The 14346-nt window shown below is 40.9% G+C and overlaps 1 protein-coding gene across 1 annotated transcript in view; it reads left to right on the top strand.

Annotated features, from left to right (window-relative positions):
• Window positions 1-5986: 5986 nt before the first annotated feature.
• LOC107551047 (cholecystokinin receptor-like) overlaps window positions 5987-14346 on the top strand; it is a 48579-nt gene continuing 40219 nt past the window's right edge. The window contains exon 1 of the mRNA XM_016232537.1: window positions 5987-6058. The gene's annotated coding sequence lies outside the window, so the exon portion shown is untranslated. The remainder of the gene's footprint in view (window positions 6059-14346) is intronic.

Here is a 14346-nt window from a genome sequence, read left to right as displayed (position 1 = left end):
TATATATATGTGTGTGTGTGTGTGTGTGTGTGTGTGTGTGTGTGTGTGTGTGGATATAGATATATTGATGAAGTGATGAAGTTTTTTGGAATACCCACATAAAACACCCTTAATACCTGGCAAATATCACTGAAATAGGTGGCATAGGAAATCACGCCCGTCTCTGGGATGGTCCAAATCCCTGTAAAAAAAAATAAATGAAATGCTCTGCCCATCAAGCATTTGCACATTTGGTTGAAGATAGCAGAACGAAACCGTTATAATATCTAAGCAAATACTGTGAAAATTAATTGCAGGCATTAAATTTGACAGCCCTAATTTACATAAGTGTGTGCGCAAGCTCAGAATTTTGGGACACATTTTGCACCATGGGGCGGCCGGTCCAAATCACCCGAAAAACAAAACTAAAAAAAAAAAAGGAGTCAGGTAATGGGGCAAATGTCCATCATGCAGGTAATTATGCCTCATCCAAACACACATTTGCACATCCACACCTGCAACATGCCTCATCGGCTACAGACTGGATGACAATTGGGGTTAAAATTCCAATTTGTTCCCGCAGGCCTGTCACAATCTCATGAGTCCACACCTGATGAAAACCCCTCGAGCCAACAGTGGTGAGCTCATCAGTGATGTCACTGGCTCCTACATCAGCACATGTACCAGGCAACCATCTGGCATTTTTTTTAATACAGATTAAATTCAGTCAAGCTAAAAACGTCCATTAAGGTTTGATGCAATGCCATTTTCCTTAATGATCACAAGACAATAACAATAAAAAAGAGAAGCGGGTGCCACAATGTTTATTACTCTCTCTCTCTATTCCAATAAAGAACAGATGCCTGTGCAAATAACTAGGATCATGGCATTGATTCACAGGTCAGTCTTCTGGTAAAGCATACCCTCTTAATGTAATTGGTGTTTTCAGGCCACTCAAATGATCCGAGTATTAGCAAACTCATTCAATCTAAATCCCAAATCCTGTGATAGAGTCAAATGAGGAGACCAGTTTGGACCATGACTGTGTGTATATTCACAAATTTGTTTGTGTTGCACTTCATTTAGAGCTGAAGCCTGTGCTTAAACTGCTCATCAACTATTTAAGCTGTAAGCTAAATATACTTTACCAAACAGATCAAAATCTCTAAGGCCATTTTTATAGACAAGCAAATGAAGATATATATTATCATACAAAAATATGTTATAATCATATTATTGAATCAAATGATCATCAAACTCTTTTTTGTAGTCAATATGTGCCATAGAAATGTATAATCAATAAACCTGCCATGAAAAATGTTCACTGAAGTTTGTGACAACTACACCTTGTCTGTACTATGGATATGTATTCATTTAAGATATAATGGCATGCAATTTATTAACACTAAAATGCATACAAGGCCATTTTTATAGACAAGCAAATGAAGATATATATTATCATACAAAAATATGTTATAATCATATTATTGAATCAAATGATCATCAAACTCTTTTTTTGTAGTCAATATGTGCCATAGAAATGTATAATCAATAAACCTGCCATGAAAAATGTTCACTGAAGTTTGTGACAACTACACCTTGTCTGTACTATGGATATGTATTCATTTAAGATATAATGGCATGCAATTTATTAACACTAAAATGCATTATGTTTGTTATAATGTTTAAAGTCCTAGCAAAAATGTACTTAATCACTTTTCAAAATGTTCAAGGGTTTTACCAAATCCACTTTGAATTATACAAACAGTTCTGCTTCCACAAGAGGGCGCAGATGCTTCACTCCACCTGCCTAATCATTCATAACTTTCCCTAAAACTTCATGTGCACGTACTCCACAAAGACCTTTCAATGTCTCCTCCTCTCCAGGATGCTTAAATCCCTGAATCCCACCAACTCACCTGCAAACTCCCACCCCTGCTGTTTCAGAGCTCATCAATAAACCCTCAGCTCAGTCCACGCGCGAGAAGAGGTTCTCCGCGCTCCGCGTTTCATCACATTATCATACAGTGCAACTGCGCCTGCAACACACTGCTGAGCAGCAACGACTCAAACGTTTTATTTCAGCATAAGCTAATCTTATTTCTACCTACTTACCTTTTTATCGATTCTCAATGTATCCTCTTTAAATGTCTGCTCTCTAAGCCACTTACTGTTTGCGCTCTCCTTAGACACTTACTGTTGACGGATGACTGCGAGGAACTGCTAATATAACACAGTTGTGGTTAGGTCCGAAATGGATTTACAAACGCTAAATGATACATTTGGGATTTGGGCATGCCTTCAGCTTCAGAACAGCTCGGTGCTGAACGGGACCTTAAACGGGAGTCTGGAGATTCCCAACGGCACCTGCGGAGACGCGCTTCTGCTGCCCAAGACAGAACCGGCGCGACCCAAAGGTGAGAGTCTCCCGACACACATTCAGCACCAGAAAGCTGTTTCGCTCTCGTTCGTTCAAGACACTCGTTCTCCTTCACTCTGAGGTACCAAAGCTTGTCATGACCATGTTTTGACATCATGGAGAGGTTGCAGCACCCTCCAGCTTGAAGTAAAATCAGGAAGATGTTGGGGGAGCTGAAAGTAGCTATATAAAAAATTTCAGAAAACATAAAAGCAAGTTTTAGTGAAAGCGCACTAGATAGAAGCGAGCTCTTGAATAGAAGCGTTTGCCTGAGGAGGTAACCAAAATGAGAGGAGGTAGCTTACTCTGCGCCTTCCGTACGGTTCATTAAAAAAAAAAAATAGGCTATATCAGTTATCACTTTATGATATGTATGCATCGCAAGTATATCAAAAAAAGTGTTGTTTAAAAAGTCTAGATACTCGACGTTTGCGCTTTAGGAACGCCAAATACTATTCGGTTGCGCAAGACAAAAGAGATTGCTTCCAGAAAATCAGGTTACTGAAAGAAATGTCCTCAAATTTCGGAAGTCACTGAATATTTCGCATACTGGACATAAATGGCAAACCATAGTAATGCCGTGTTTTTGTCATGTATCATTGCAATACTTACCTTTGAGAGTAAGATTAATCATTCAGCATGCATTTATATATCAAATTACCAGAGTATTGCCATAATACAGTCACTGTATGGGGTGTAAGGGAAAGGACAATGCTTGTTATATCTTGGAAAATTGTAAATTAATTTCTGCCAGCATCGCTACAGCTTGATTTGTCACTGCAGGGGTAATTCAGATGGGATTATACACTCTTAAAAATAAAGGTGCTTCAAAAGGTTCTTCAAGCGATGCCGTAGAAGAACCATTTTTGGTTCCACAAAGAACCATTCAGTCAAAGGTTCTTTAAAGAACCTTTGACTGAATGGTTCTTTGTGGAACCAAAAATGGTTCTTCTACGGCATCGCTTGAAGAACCTTTTGAAGCACCTTTATTTTTGAGAGTGTAATCTTATACGGTTTATTACGTTTTTGACGCCTCTGCTCCCGGTCAGCCCAACAGAGATGCTACAACACAAGGATAACGAAGTACGTCTGTATGTGGAAACCTGATGTAGTCTAGCTATTTAATTAGACACATGTGAACAACATTTATATTTGAATGAAGGGTCTATGAAGAGTTGTTGGTGTATTAGTTTCATGTAAACATTTTTACATGGCTGCTGTAGATAGTCACATGACCAGAACTTTTAAATTACAATCTCGGTCATGCTTTATATAACATGCCATATTTGTGACACATATTTAGGTTTGACTATGTCCCATCTCATATAATTCATTCAATAGAATAAATACATGCAAACACATCAGTGGTCACATTCATGACCAGTGGGGAAACACAGAGCCCAATTCTGAACAAATGTAAATTAAAATTATAAAAGTTGTAGATTTACAATTATATTAAAAGAGACAAAGTAAAAGTAAAATAAAACATGCATTTTATAGTTTTATAAAATATTTATAGCATTGATAGTAAAATAAGTAAATACATACATACATATACATAGTTACTTCATTTTCCACAACATTCTATTGGGTCTTTGTGAGCAACTGATATTTTTTTTTTACTTTGTAGTTTCCAACTGTTTCCAAATGAGGAATATAAAACACTTTCAGTAACTCTTATAAAGGCATGCAGTTGTTTCATTAGGTTATCCAAAGAGTATAATACATGTGCTCACACTGATAAGAAAAAAAAAAGATTAAATTAGTTAATTTATTTCACAAATCTAAATGAAGCCAGCGGTGTCTATTCAAGAAACAGAGTCTGCAGTCTTTCTACTGATATTAGAATCACTGCCAAAGTAAGTGAATAATTTAGCAGACCTCACTGCATCACCCCTCTGGGCATTATGACATGAGGGGCTGTTTTATGACGTGGAGAGATTATTTATCTTGTGCAAATGAAGTGATGAAGTGCAAATTCTACAAATCCCCATTAAATGTTAACTGTAAAACATAAAACTGTAAATTAGAGTATAAAATATTCAAAAGTATTAAAGAGAGGAAAACCAATATTAGCAATAATACTTTGCTGGGAAGAAAGCAGATGTTAAATATTACTTAGACAAATTGTCCTTATATTAGATTAGTGATAGACATTACATGTCAGGCTCCAACTGCCACTTGCAACATATCAAGCCATAACCACAGGGTCACCAAGGCTTCATGCTGTTGTGCGCTTTAACAGGATTGTAAACTTCATGGTTCTGACTGGATTTTTTAAAATATAAATCTGAATATTAAATTTGATAATTTTTAGAGCTGTTTTAGATGAACCTCACTATAAATAATTTAATTAAAATAGCACATGAACAAAAAACAAAACAACAGTAATTAGATGTGACTTAAAAAATGACAAAAAAGCAAAAAATAAATAACGAAAACAAGTCATTGTTCACTGCTATAAAAATGCTTTGTTAGATAACATAAATTCTGAAAATGTGCTTTCAACATCTAAATGAACTGGTTTTATTTATTATGAAATATTCACTAAAATCAGCCTGACTTCTTCATTAGGTTACCCCAATAAACGTCATTTTAAAAAGTCAGCTGAAGTTGAAACAGCTCTTTGAGACACACTACTACACATGTTCACATTTTACAGCAAAAACAAGTGATTTCTCCTCTTTCTCTCTGGGTGCTTTGATGAAAGCATTCAGCATACCTCCGGGTGCCCGCTAAATTTAGTGCATTGCCACTGAGGAGCCTAATCAGAGACTGCTCGACAATGCACATATTTGCTGTCCATTTCCTCAATCAGCAGAGGCTGTTGGGCTCTCTGTTCTTGTGTTCAGTATAAACTCTGATCATCAAACACACGTCTGTCATTATCGCCATTACACAGTGCTCCAACAGTGCACTTCAAATCCACAGATTCTGGAGTTTTAGCATACACTGCACACTCATTCATTCTTCTTTATGATGACACCAGGCATGCTTCAGGCAATCAGTTATTTCAGTGATTTTCTGTGAATCTAAGAAAATCTATTCACTGTACTTGGCATCACAATGATTTCCATTGTGAATAGATCAATTAAGGATTTTTGTTTTGTATAGAAGCTTATTTCCACCATGGAAATAAATAAATAAATAAAAATAAAAATGATTACTGTGACTTTTTATTTCACAATTCTAACTTTTCTTTTTCAGTTGCAAATTTATATCTCACAATTTGACCTTTTTTTTCTCATAATTGCGAGTTTATATCTCACAAATGTGATTTAACATCTCACAATTATGATTTTTTATTTTTTTCTGGAGAATTGCGAGTTTATATCCCACAATTCAGACTTCTCAGAATTTGGGCTTTTTCTCTCACAATTCTGTCTTTTCTTTTTGCAATTGCAAGTTTATAGCCTCAGAATTTTTTTTTTCACAATTCTGATTTCACTTTTGAAAGAGAACTCTACGCTGCGTCTCCTAGGGGCTGCTATGGGGAACGCCTTCAGCGTGACCAATGTCTGAAGCATGAATGCAAAAACGACAATGACATTGGCAAGCGGCAGCCTATGAGGTCACTACTGGTGTGACTGCAAGAATAAAAAGGCACCTGTGGAACACATCATCCTCTTCTTTGTCTTTAGCCATTCTGACGTGTGTAAGGTAAGAAAGCGATGTCTGTTAAATGTTTTAGGAAGTGTTCGGATCCGTGTCAACGCTATCTGACATCTGACGATGCACATGACCTTTGTTGTTATGTGTTTGGGCGAGGAGCACACATGCTCTGTTCTCGAGGGAACAGAGTGCATTCATTGAGTGTTTCTCATTGAGGAAACTCCACTCTCATTTGTCTTTTTTCTCGGGGGAATTGGGTCAAACATCAGCTCCCTGCAGTTCGGGTCCTGCTGCTGCCGAGGCAGCAAGGAGACTAAAATCATGGGGTTCTCAGATGGAGCTTGCTGATGAGTTTGAGAGAGGTGTGAATCTCTCGTATTCATCAGCGGCTGACGAGAGTAACCTACTAGATGAGGATGTGGTGTCTCTCACATTCTCTGATCCTGCAGGAAGTGTTCTGCTGCCTTCTAGCCAGGGTGAGCAGGATGTGGCTGGTGAGGGCGAAGAAGGGAATTCTGAAGCTTCTCAGCCTGCCTACCCTGACTATGATGAACTGCAGGAGGTTATGGATCGTGCTACTGTGAGATATCTCTCGGCTGGGGTGAAATCAACACTGAAGGCTCTAGCCCTGTCATCCAAACCACTTCAGAGTACATCACTTTTGAATGTTAGGGCATATGTGGCAGCAGGTCAGGCTGGTGCTGCCTTGCACACAATGGCAGTGTTGCAAGCGTACCAGGCAGATCTGCTGAAAGACTTGGACTAGGGTCAGGATATCTCCCATGAGGCAGTGGATGAGTTGCGCCACACCACAGATCTGGCTCTCAGGGCCACCAAGCAAACAGCAATCAGCAGATAAATGGCGGCAATGGTGGCCACTGAGAGACATCTGTGGGTGAACATGGCGGACATCGGGGAGAAAGAAAAGCGCTTCCTTCTCGATGCCCCGGTTTCGCCTTCGGAACTATTCGGCACACCCATTAAGATGGTGGTCAATAAATTCAAGGAGGCGAAGCCATGCTCAGCGACTTACAAGTCGTTCATTCCATGCTGGTCCTTGTCAATGCTCAAACACGAGGGGGGACCTGGCCCGTCTTGGTCTGAGGGTCAAAGACAGGGGCAGGTAAAAAGCATCGCCACTCGTTGCCCTCTTTGGAGAAGGAGTAGGCCACAGAGGAGGCTCGAGTCAAGTAGAAAGAAAAAGGATTTAAGGGAAGTGATCCAGCACAGATACAGTCAGCAGTCTGGGGTTTGGATTGGTAATTAACATCTACGCCTTCCTTCCCTTTTTTTCTTTTTTTTCACTAGAGGAGAAAAACAGCTCTCCTTCTTCACTCAACGCCAGAGATAATTAGTTGAGGTGTAGTAGCCAGGTCTCCTCTCACTTAGAGGGTCGTTATGCTGAGTAGAGCCACTCTCCACTTGTAGAGCTCCGTTATTTTTGGTGAGTGGTGTCAGGCTACCTCTCGTTTAGAGATTCATCCTGCTGAGGCCTACACTTTCCAGAAGCTCCGTCACTAACTGTCTCTGTCTTTGCGTGTAGCCAGGTCTCCTCTCGCTTTAGAGAGTCGTTATGCTGAGACCTCCACTCTTAGAGCTCCGTAACTTTGGTGAGTGTTGTTAGGCTTCCTCTTGTTTTAGAGAGTCATCCTGCTGAAGCTTCCACTCTCCAGAGCTTCACTTAGAGCATTTTAATATGTGGGCTCTCTTGCGAGCCTCACTAATTATCTCTGGCATTGAATGTAGCAGGTCTCCTCTCATTTTAGAGAGTCGTTATGCTGAGACCTTCACTCCTTGGAGCCACATGGTAGTGCGGTAGATTAATGTGCTGGAGGTTCTCTGGGAACCTCTTTGGCTATAATTTAGAGTGTTGGTAGAATTCCTCTAACCATGAGAGTTCTGAAGCTTCCAATCTGCAGGGCACCGGAATAGTTAGACTTCACTCACTTGGTTGATGCCTCGATTCAGGAGCTCTAGTCTATGACTGCTTGTGGATTTAGGGATGTTCATTACTTTGAGTTGACTCAGGTCAAATTCTTTAGCACTCATCCCTTCAGCATGGCAGTATGGGTATTCCGTTCCCCATAGCGGCCCCAAGGGGACGCAGCATAGAGTTCCCTTTGGAAAGGGAACGTCTCAGGTTACGCATGTAACCATGGTTCCCTGAGAATAGGGAACGAGATGCTGTGTATCTTTGCCATGCGTCAGGTAATCCTGCTTACGTCTCTTTCAGACAAAGAAGTGGATGACGTGTTCCATAGGTGCCTTTTTATACTTGCAGTCCCACCAGTAGTGACGTCACAGGCTGCTGCCTGCCAATGTCAAGTTAATTGTAAACACTGGTCATGCTGAAGGCGTTCCCCATAACAGCCCCTAGGGCAGGGATCCTCAAATCTGGCCCACGAAATCCACTTTCCTGCAGAGTTTAGCTCTAACCCTAATCAAACACACCTGAGCATGCTAATCAATGTCTTCAGGATCATTAGAAAGTCACAGGTAGGTGAGTTTGATCAGGGTTGGCGCTAAACTCTGCAGCGCATTGGCCCTCCAGGGCAAGATTTGAGGAACCCTGCCCTAGGGTATGCATTGTCTTGTTTCCAATTCTCAGGGAACTAGTGGTGGAAATTTTGATTCTTTCAAGAGATTCGTTAATTTTCATTTCGTTCACCAAAATGATTTGTTCAGATTCGTTCACTGATTCGTTCAGTGACCATTTCTTCATACTACATAAATACGCCTGCAGGTGGTGAAAAAGAGTCTTACGTGTTATGTCTTAAGTCAACGAATGTATTTACTTGTTACAAAAAACTGATTTGGCTTTATTAAAAAGTGCGCTTGATCTACTAATTAAATAAATAAAATAAGTCTAAATACGTGGTTAATATGACCAAAACACAAGGTTTCCTTGCATGATTAACATTTTAATTGTTTGGTCAGACATTTACTCATTCATAAATCCGGGAATAAACGTGGAGTTAGGTTCTGTATGCTAAATATGAATATATAAACAAGCGTATGTGCACAGTACCTATTACTGCGCTTTGCTTCCGCTTTCTGCTGATTGCTGAACGAGACTGACATTTCGTTCACGAATGAGACATGTACCAGTTTGGTCATTTCATTCACGAACAAGATGTACCAGTTCGGTCATTTTGTTCACGAATGAGAAGATCTCTCTCCTTCAGACTCAAAAGAAACTTGTTCAGTGAAGGGCACATTCATTCACTACATTCAACAAATCACATGCTCCGTCACATCTCATACTCGAAAGCTATTGGCTTGGTTTAGTCATTCTTTGATAGGATGTGTAGGATCTGTCTCACAACAGACCCACCTACATGATGGAGAACAGACCACAGAGCTAACCGGTTCACTGAGCTGCACATGCGCTGCTAATAGCGCCGTGCTGCTCTGGAGGGAGAGATTTCAGTGAACGAGAAATATGAGTTGGTGGATTATGTGAACGAGAACAATTCATTCACCTAAAAGATCCATTCAAAAATAACAATTCGTTCACGAACGTAACATCACTACAGGGAACCATGGTTATGTAACAAAGAGTCAACTGAGTTGGGATCCATGTGCAGCTTTTAAAGTAAATACTCAATGTCTAACAGGCAAGGTTCAATCAACAGATATCCAAGGCAAGCCAATGACGTGGTCAGAGTACAGGCAAATGGTGAGGGCAGGCAGCAAACAGGGCAGAGAGTGGATAATACAAACAGAGAATCAGGCAGCAGAGAATCAAACAAGGCAATATAGTCCAGGGTCATACACAAGGGAGCAATACACGATGAAGAACGCTCAGAAATGTTAGGCACAGCAAAACTGGAAACTGCTTAAATAGTCCAGGGAATAAAAGTCAGGTGTGTAGGTAATCAGTCCCAAGCACTGGGGTTATGTGAAATGAAGTCCCAACTGAAGTCAGTATTCAGGTGAAGGTGCCCTCTGGTGGTGATCAAAGAGAGCCACAGAGGCTTGATCTGTGACAGGTTACATGTGTAACCTGACGTTTTCTTAGCAATTTTTCTCACAATTCTAACTTTTCGCATTTGCAAGTTTATATGTCAAACTTCTGACTTTTCTTCTCACAATTATTCAAAAGTTTATATCTCACTACTGCAAGTTAAAGGGGTCATATTATGCTTTTTCACTTTTTTAATTTTAGTCAGTGTGTAGTGTGTATGTTTGGGCATTAAAATATCTAGAAAGTTACAAATATCAAAGACCACTCCAAAGGGAGATATTTCATTTTTTAAAAATCCCTTTTCAAGAACTACAACAAACGGCTCGTTTGGACTACAGCGTTTGTTTTCCGGGCTTTGTGATATCACAAAGCGGCCCATTGGAATATCATTACAAATATTTCCCGCCTACAGAAATTTGAATGGTTGGGGGGTGGGGAGGAGCGAGGTTGTGGTTAGAACGCTTGGTTGAGTGAATGCATCAGACGAGACGACGAAGAAGAAGTGCTGCTGCAGAGTTAGTGCATCAGAGAAAACCAAGAAGAAGAGCTGCTGTGCTGTAGTGTCAAATTTTTGGCATGTCTAGAACAGCGGTTCTCAATTCCAGTCCTCGCGTACCCCCGCTCTGCACATTTTGTATTTTTCTCTTATTGCTTCATACATTTGTTATATTTGACTGTAAGTGCCCTGCGAAGTGGACATTACCAGATATTCCTCCATGATTCCAGTTTGAAGGGAGCATATATGTTCCATACAAAGGGCATTTAAGTGTGCGAGACGTGAATTTAAATTGTATTTATTTACAGAGGTATATTATGTCCCACTTCACGCTTCTCTAGTAAGTTTCGTATGTGTGTGAAGATGCTGCAGGCAGCGCAAATCTGTAAATGAATATTCCGAAGTGATGTAAACTTCAATGGATTTCCCCTGCTCAGGGAGTAGGGAGCAATGGACATTGTGTAGGGACCATGTCAATCGGACCACAGTTCATGCACGGAACTCACTTCATGATCTGAATCATGTGTGTTAACAAAGAGAGACGTGCAAAACATGCAGAGCGGAGGTACGCGAGGACTGGAATTGAGAACTGCTGGTCTAGAACAATTCTTTCAAGTACAACACGACGTAGCTGGGCGCCGCGGACAGACGCCGAACAGCGCCGCCAGTGTGCCTACACTCATAGAAAATAATGTATTTTAATTTTAAAGACATGGCGCGACACGACGCTTCTCGTCCGGTGCGTGACCGCATGAAGCGCTGTTTTTTTCACCTCCGTGCCCAAACGTCTTTGTTTGGGCTTCCGAAAGCGGATGATGTCAGGAAACAGTGGTTGCAACTTATTTTTTAACTCTGTTCCTGAGCATTATAACCCCAATTTGCTATTGTGTGCTGCACATTTTTACTAAGGACAGCTTCTACTACACGAGTGCCGGATTCGCCAAAAGCTTTTGTTGAAAGACAGAGCAAGGGGCGGGGCAGTACTGAAACACCGTCTAAGCTGTTCGCCAATCACAACGCACTGGGACAGCTAACCAATCACAACACATTCTGTTTTTCAGAAGGTGGACCTTCATCAAAGCCGGAACTAATCGAGCATAGGACCCCTTTAACATTTCACAGTTCTCAGTTTTTTTCTGATAATTGTGAATTTAGGGCTATATCTCATAATTTAGACTTTTCTTCTGTGAATTGTGAGTTTATATTCAATTCACGACAAATCGCTGCAAAGCAACTTTACAGCAAATTCAGTTTTTACAATATTTAGTGGTAGCTTATCAGTGGTGACTGTCAGTTAATGTACAAATGGCAGAAATGTATGGAAAAAACAATTAACGACGTAATCAATTAAAGTCGTAATCAAACAGACGATGAACACTATTAACAGCAATTATTATATGATGCAATCAAACTTATAGCAAAATTTGGTAATTCTGTCTTGTTTCAGGGTTGGCATCATCTGAGGTTCTCTGAGGGGTTGGCATCATCTCTGCTCAGGTGCTCTGGATCCAGACTGAAGCTTGTGTAAATCCTAGACATCCCGTGGCAGAAACAGAGAAACAAATAGAGACATAATTTGCGTAGCTGCTGTTCCAACCAAGCAAAATTGATTTGTTTAACCCAAGCTAAAGAATAATAATGTGCATTTGATCAGATATAACTGCAGTACAAGATTATGATATGCATTATTTGAATACTTGGCCATAGAGATGTGTCTTTAATCTAGATTTAAACAGAGAGAGTGTGTCTGAACCCCAAACGTTATCAGGAAGGCTGTTCCAGAGTTTGGGAGCCAAATGCGAAAAAGCTCTACCTACTTTAGTGGACTTTGCTATCCTATGTACTACCAAAAGTCCAGAGTTTTGCGACCTTAGCGAGCGTGATGGATTGTAGCATGGTAGAATACTAGTTAGGTATACAGGAGCTAACCCATTAAGGGCCTTATAGGTAAGTAATAATATTTTGTAACTGATACGGAACTTAATAGGTAGGCAGTGCAGAGATTATAATAATTATATCTCACAATTATGAGTTATAATTGCAATTAAATCTTGCAATTCAGACATTTTTCCTCAATTCAGAGTTTATTTCTCAGAATTGCAATAAAAAAAAAATCTGAATTGTGAGATATATACTCGATATATAATTGAGATAACACGTTAGAGAACTATGAGATTAAAAGTTATGATTACCTTTTTTTCCGTGAGGTAAGTAAGCTTTCATAGTTATCTTCATAGTTATCATGCTATCTTGACTATGCATAATTACATGGACCCCATTAGAACAAACCTGAGACCCACCAGTTGCAAGAGCAGTGCTATGATCAAACACATGCTGTGTTAACATGACAAGACAGGCAGTACAAGTCATTTGCTCTGAAGCAATGCAACTTCTGATCTCAGGTGAGATGCCTGTTGAGTTCACTCTGGATGAGGTCATCAGAGCCCTTAACATTTAGATGAGTCCAGAGATGAAGCTGCATCAGGGTAATTTGAGAGGACACAGAGTTTAGCAGGACATCATGCTTTGGCTTAATATAGCAACATTTGTGGCCAAAAAGTAATTAATAAACTTCCTTGACAGATCTAGATGATGATGATTGACACCAATGATTGAATCCAATCATTAGATAATTAACTTCTTTAAACTTGCCTTTATAGTAGGTTATGAGGGTTCCCTTTCATGGGAACTTCGAACTGCGTCCTCTAGGGGTCGCTATGGGGAACGCCTCGTCGTGACCCGTGTCTGAAGCATACATTGAAAAAACACCAACTCGTTGGCCGGCGACAGCCATGACGTCACTACCGGTGCGACTATAGTATAAATAGGCCCCGGGAGCACCCATCGTTCTCTTCTTCGTCTTCATTGACTGTTTTGTTTGAAGCGTGCATTTCTGTGGTAAGAGCGATCTATTCATCTCATTATGGCGAGCACTAGCAAAGCGTGTAAGGATGTGAGCATCCGTGTTGATGTTGTTTAACATCTGATGACACACACGATCTATGCGTTATTTGTTTGGGCGAAGAGTACGCACGCGATGCCTTCGAGGGGGCAATCGGCGTGCACTGCGAGCGCTTTTTCCAAGGGAAAAAGCTTCGCTCTCGTTTGTCTCTCTTTTCGAGGAAAGAGGGGCAGCCATCTGCTTCCCGCGATTCAGGACCCGCCGCTGCTGAGGCACGGAAGAGAATGAGCTTGTGGGGATCGCAGGTGGATCTGGCCGATGAGTTTGAAGAGGGGTTTCCCTTTCGCGATCGTCGGCTGTGCACGAGAGTGAGCCGCTGGAGGATGATGTTATTTCATTAACATTGTCTGATTCAGGGGCCAGTGCTCTGCTGGGATCAGCCCAGCAAAAGCAGGAAATGGAAGCTGAGGCTGAGCCTTCCCAATCCTCTTGCCCTGTGTATGATGAGCATTTGGAAATTATGGATCGCGCCACAGGAAGGCTTTACTTGCTGTGAAGCGGGTGAAGAAAGTGATGTCGCAAAATTTATCGATGAACTTTTTTTTTCTGGCCATAACCATCCAGCTCAGGTGAGCCTTCCTTTCTTCCTGTTTTCCATATAAAGATTGAGAAGGAATGGAAGAGACCGTTTTTTCCTCACGCATCCATCGATTCCAGCATACGAATTATGCCAACATCGAGGCGATGCGCGAAAGCAGTTATGAGAAGATGCCCATATAGAGAGACGTTGGCCAGCTATCTCTCTATGGGTGAGACATCCTCTAAGACTCCCCTCCTTGACATCTCGCTCGGATGCCAGGGCATATGCAGCAGCGTCAGGTCGGGCTGTCGCTTCATTGCACACGATGGTGATGCTCCAAGCATATCAGGCTGACCTGCTGAAAGACCGGGATAGCGACCTTCGGGAAGTC

Source organism: Sinocyclocheilus grahami, unplaced genomic scaffold (assembly GCF_001515645.1).
Source record: "Sinocyclocheilus grahami isolate Dianchi unplaced genomic scaffold, SAMN03320097.WGS_v1.1 scaffold413.1, whole genome shotgun sequence".
Taxonomy (NCBI): domain Eukaryota; kingdom Metazoa; phylum Chordata; class Actinopteri; order Cypriniformes; family Cyprinidae; genus Sinocyclocheilus; species Sinocyclocheilus grahami.
Note: the sequence above shows the minus strand (reverse complement) of the source record. Positions and strands in the feature narration are given on the sequence as shown.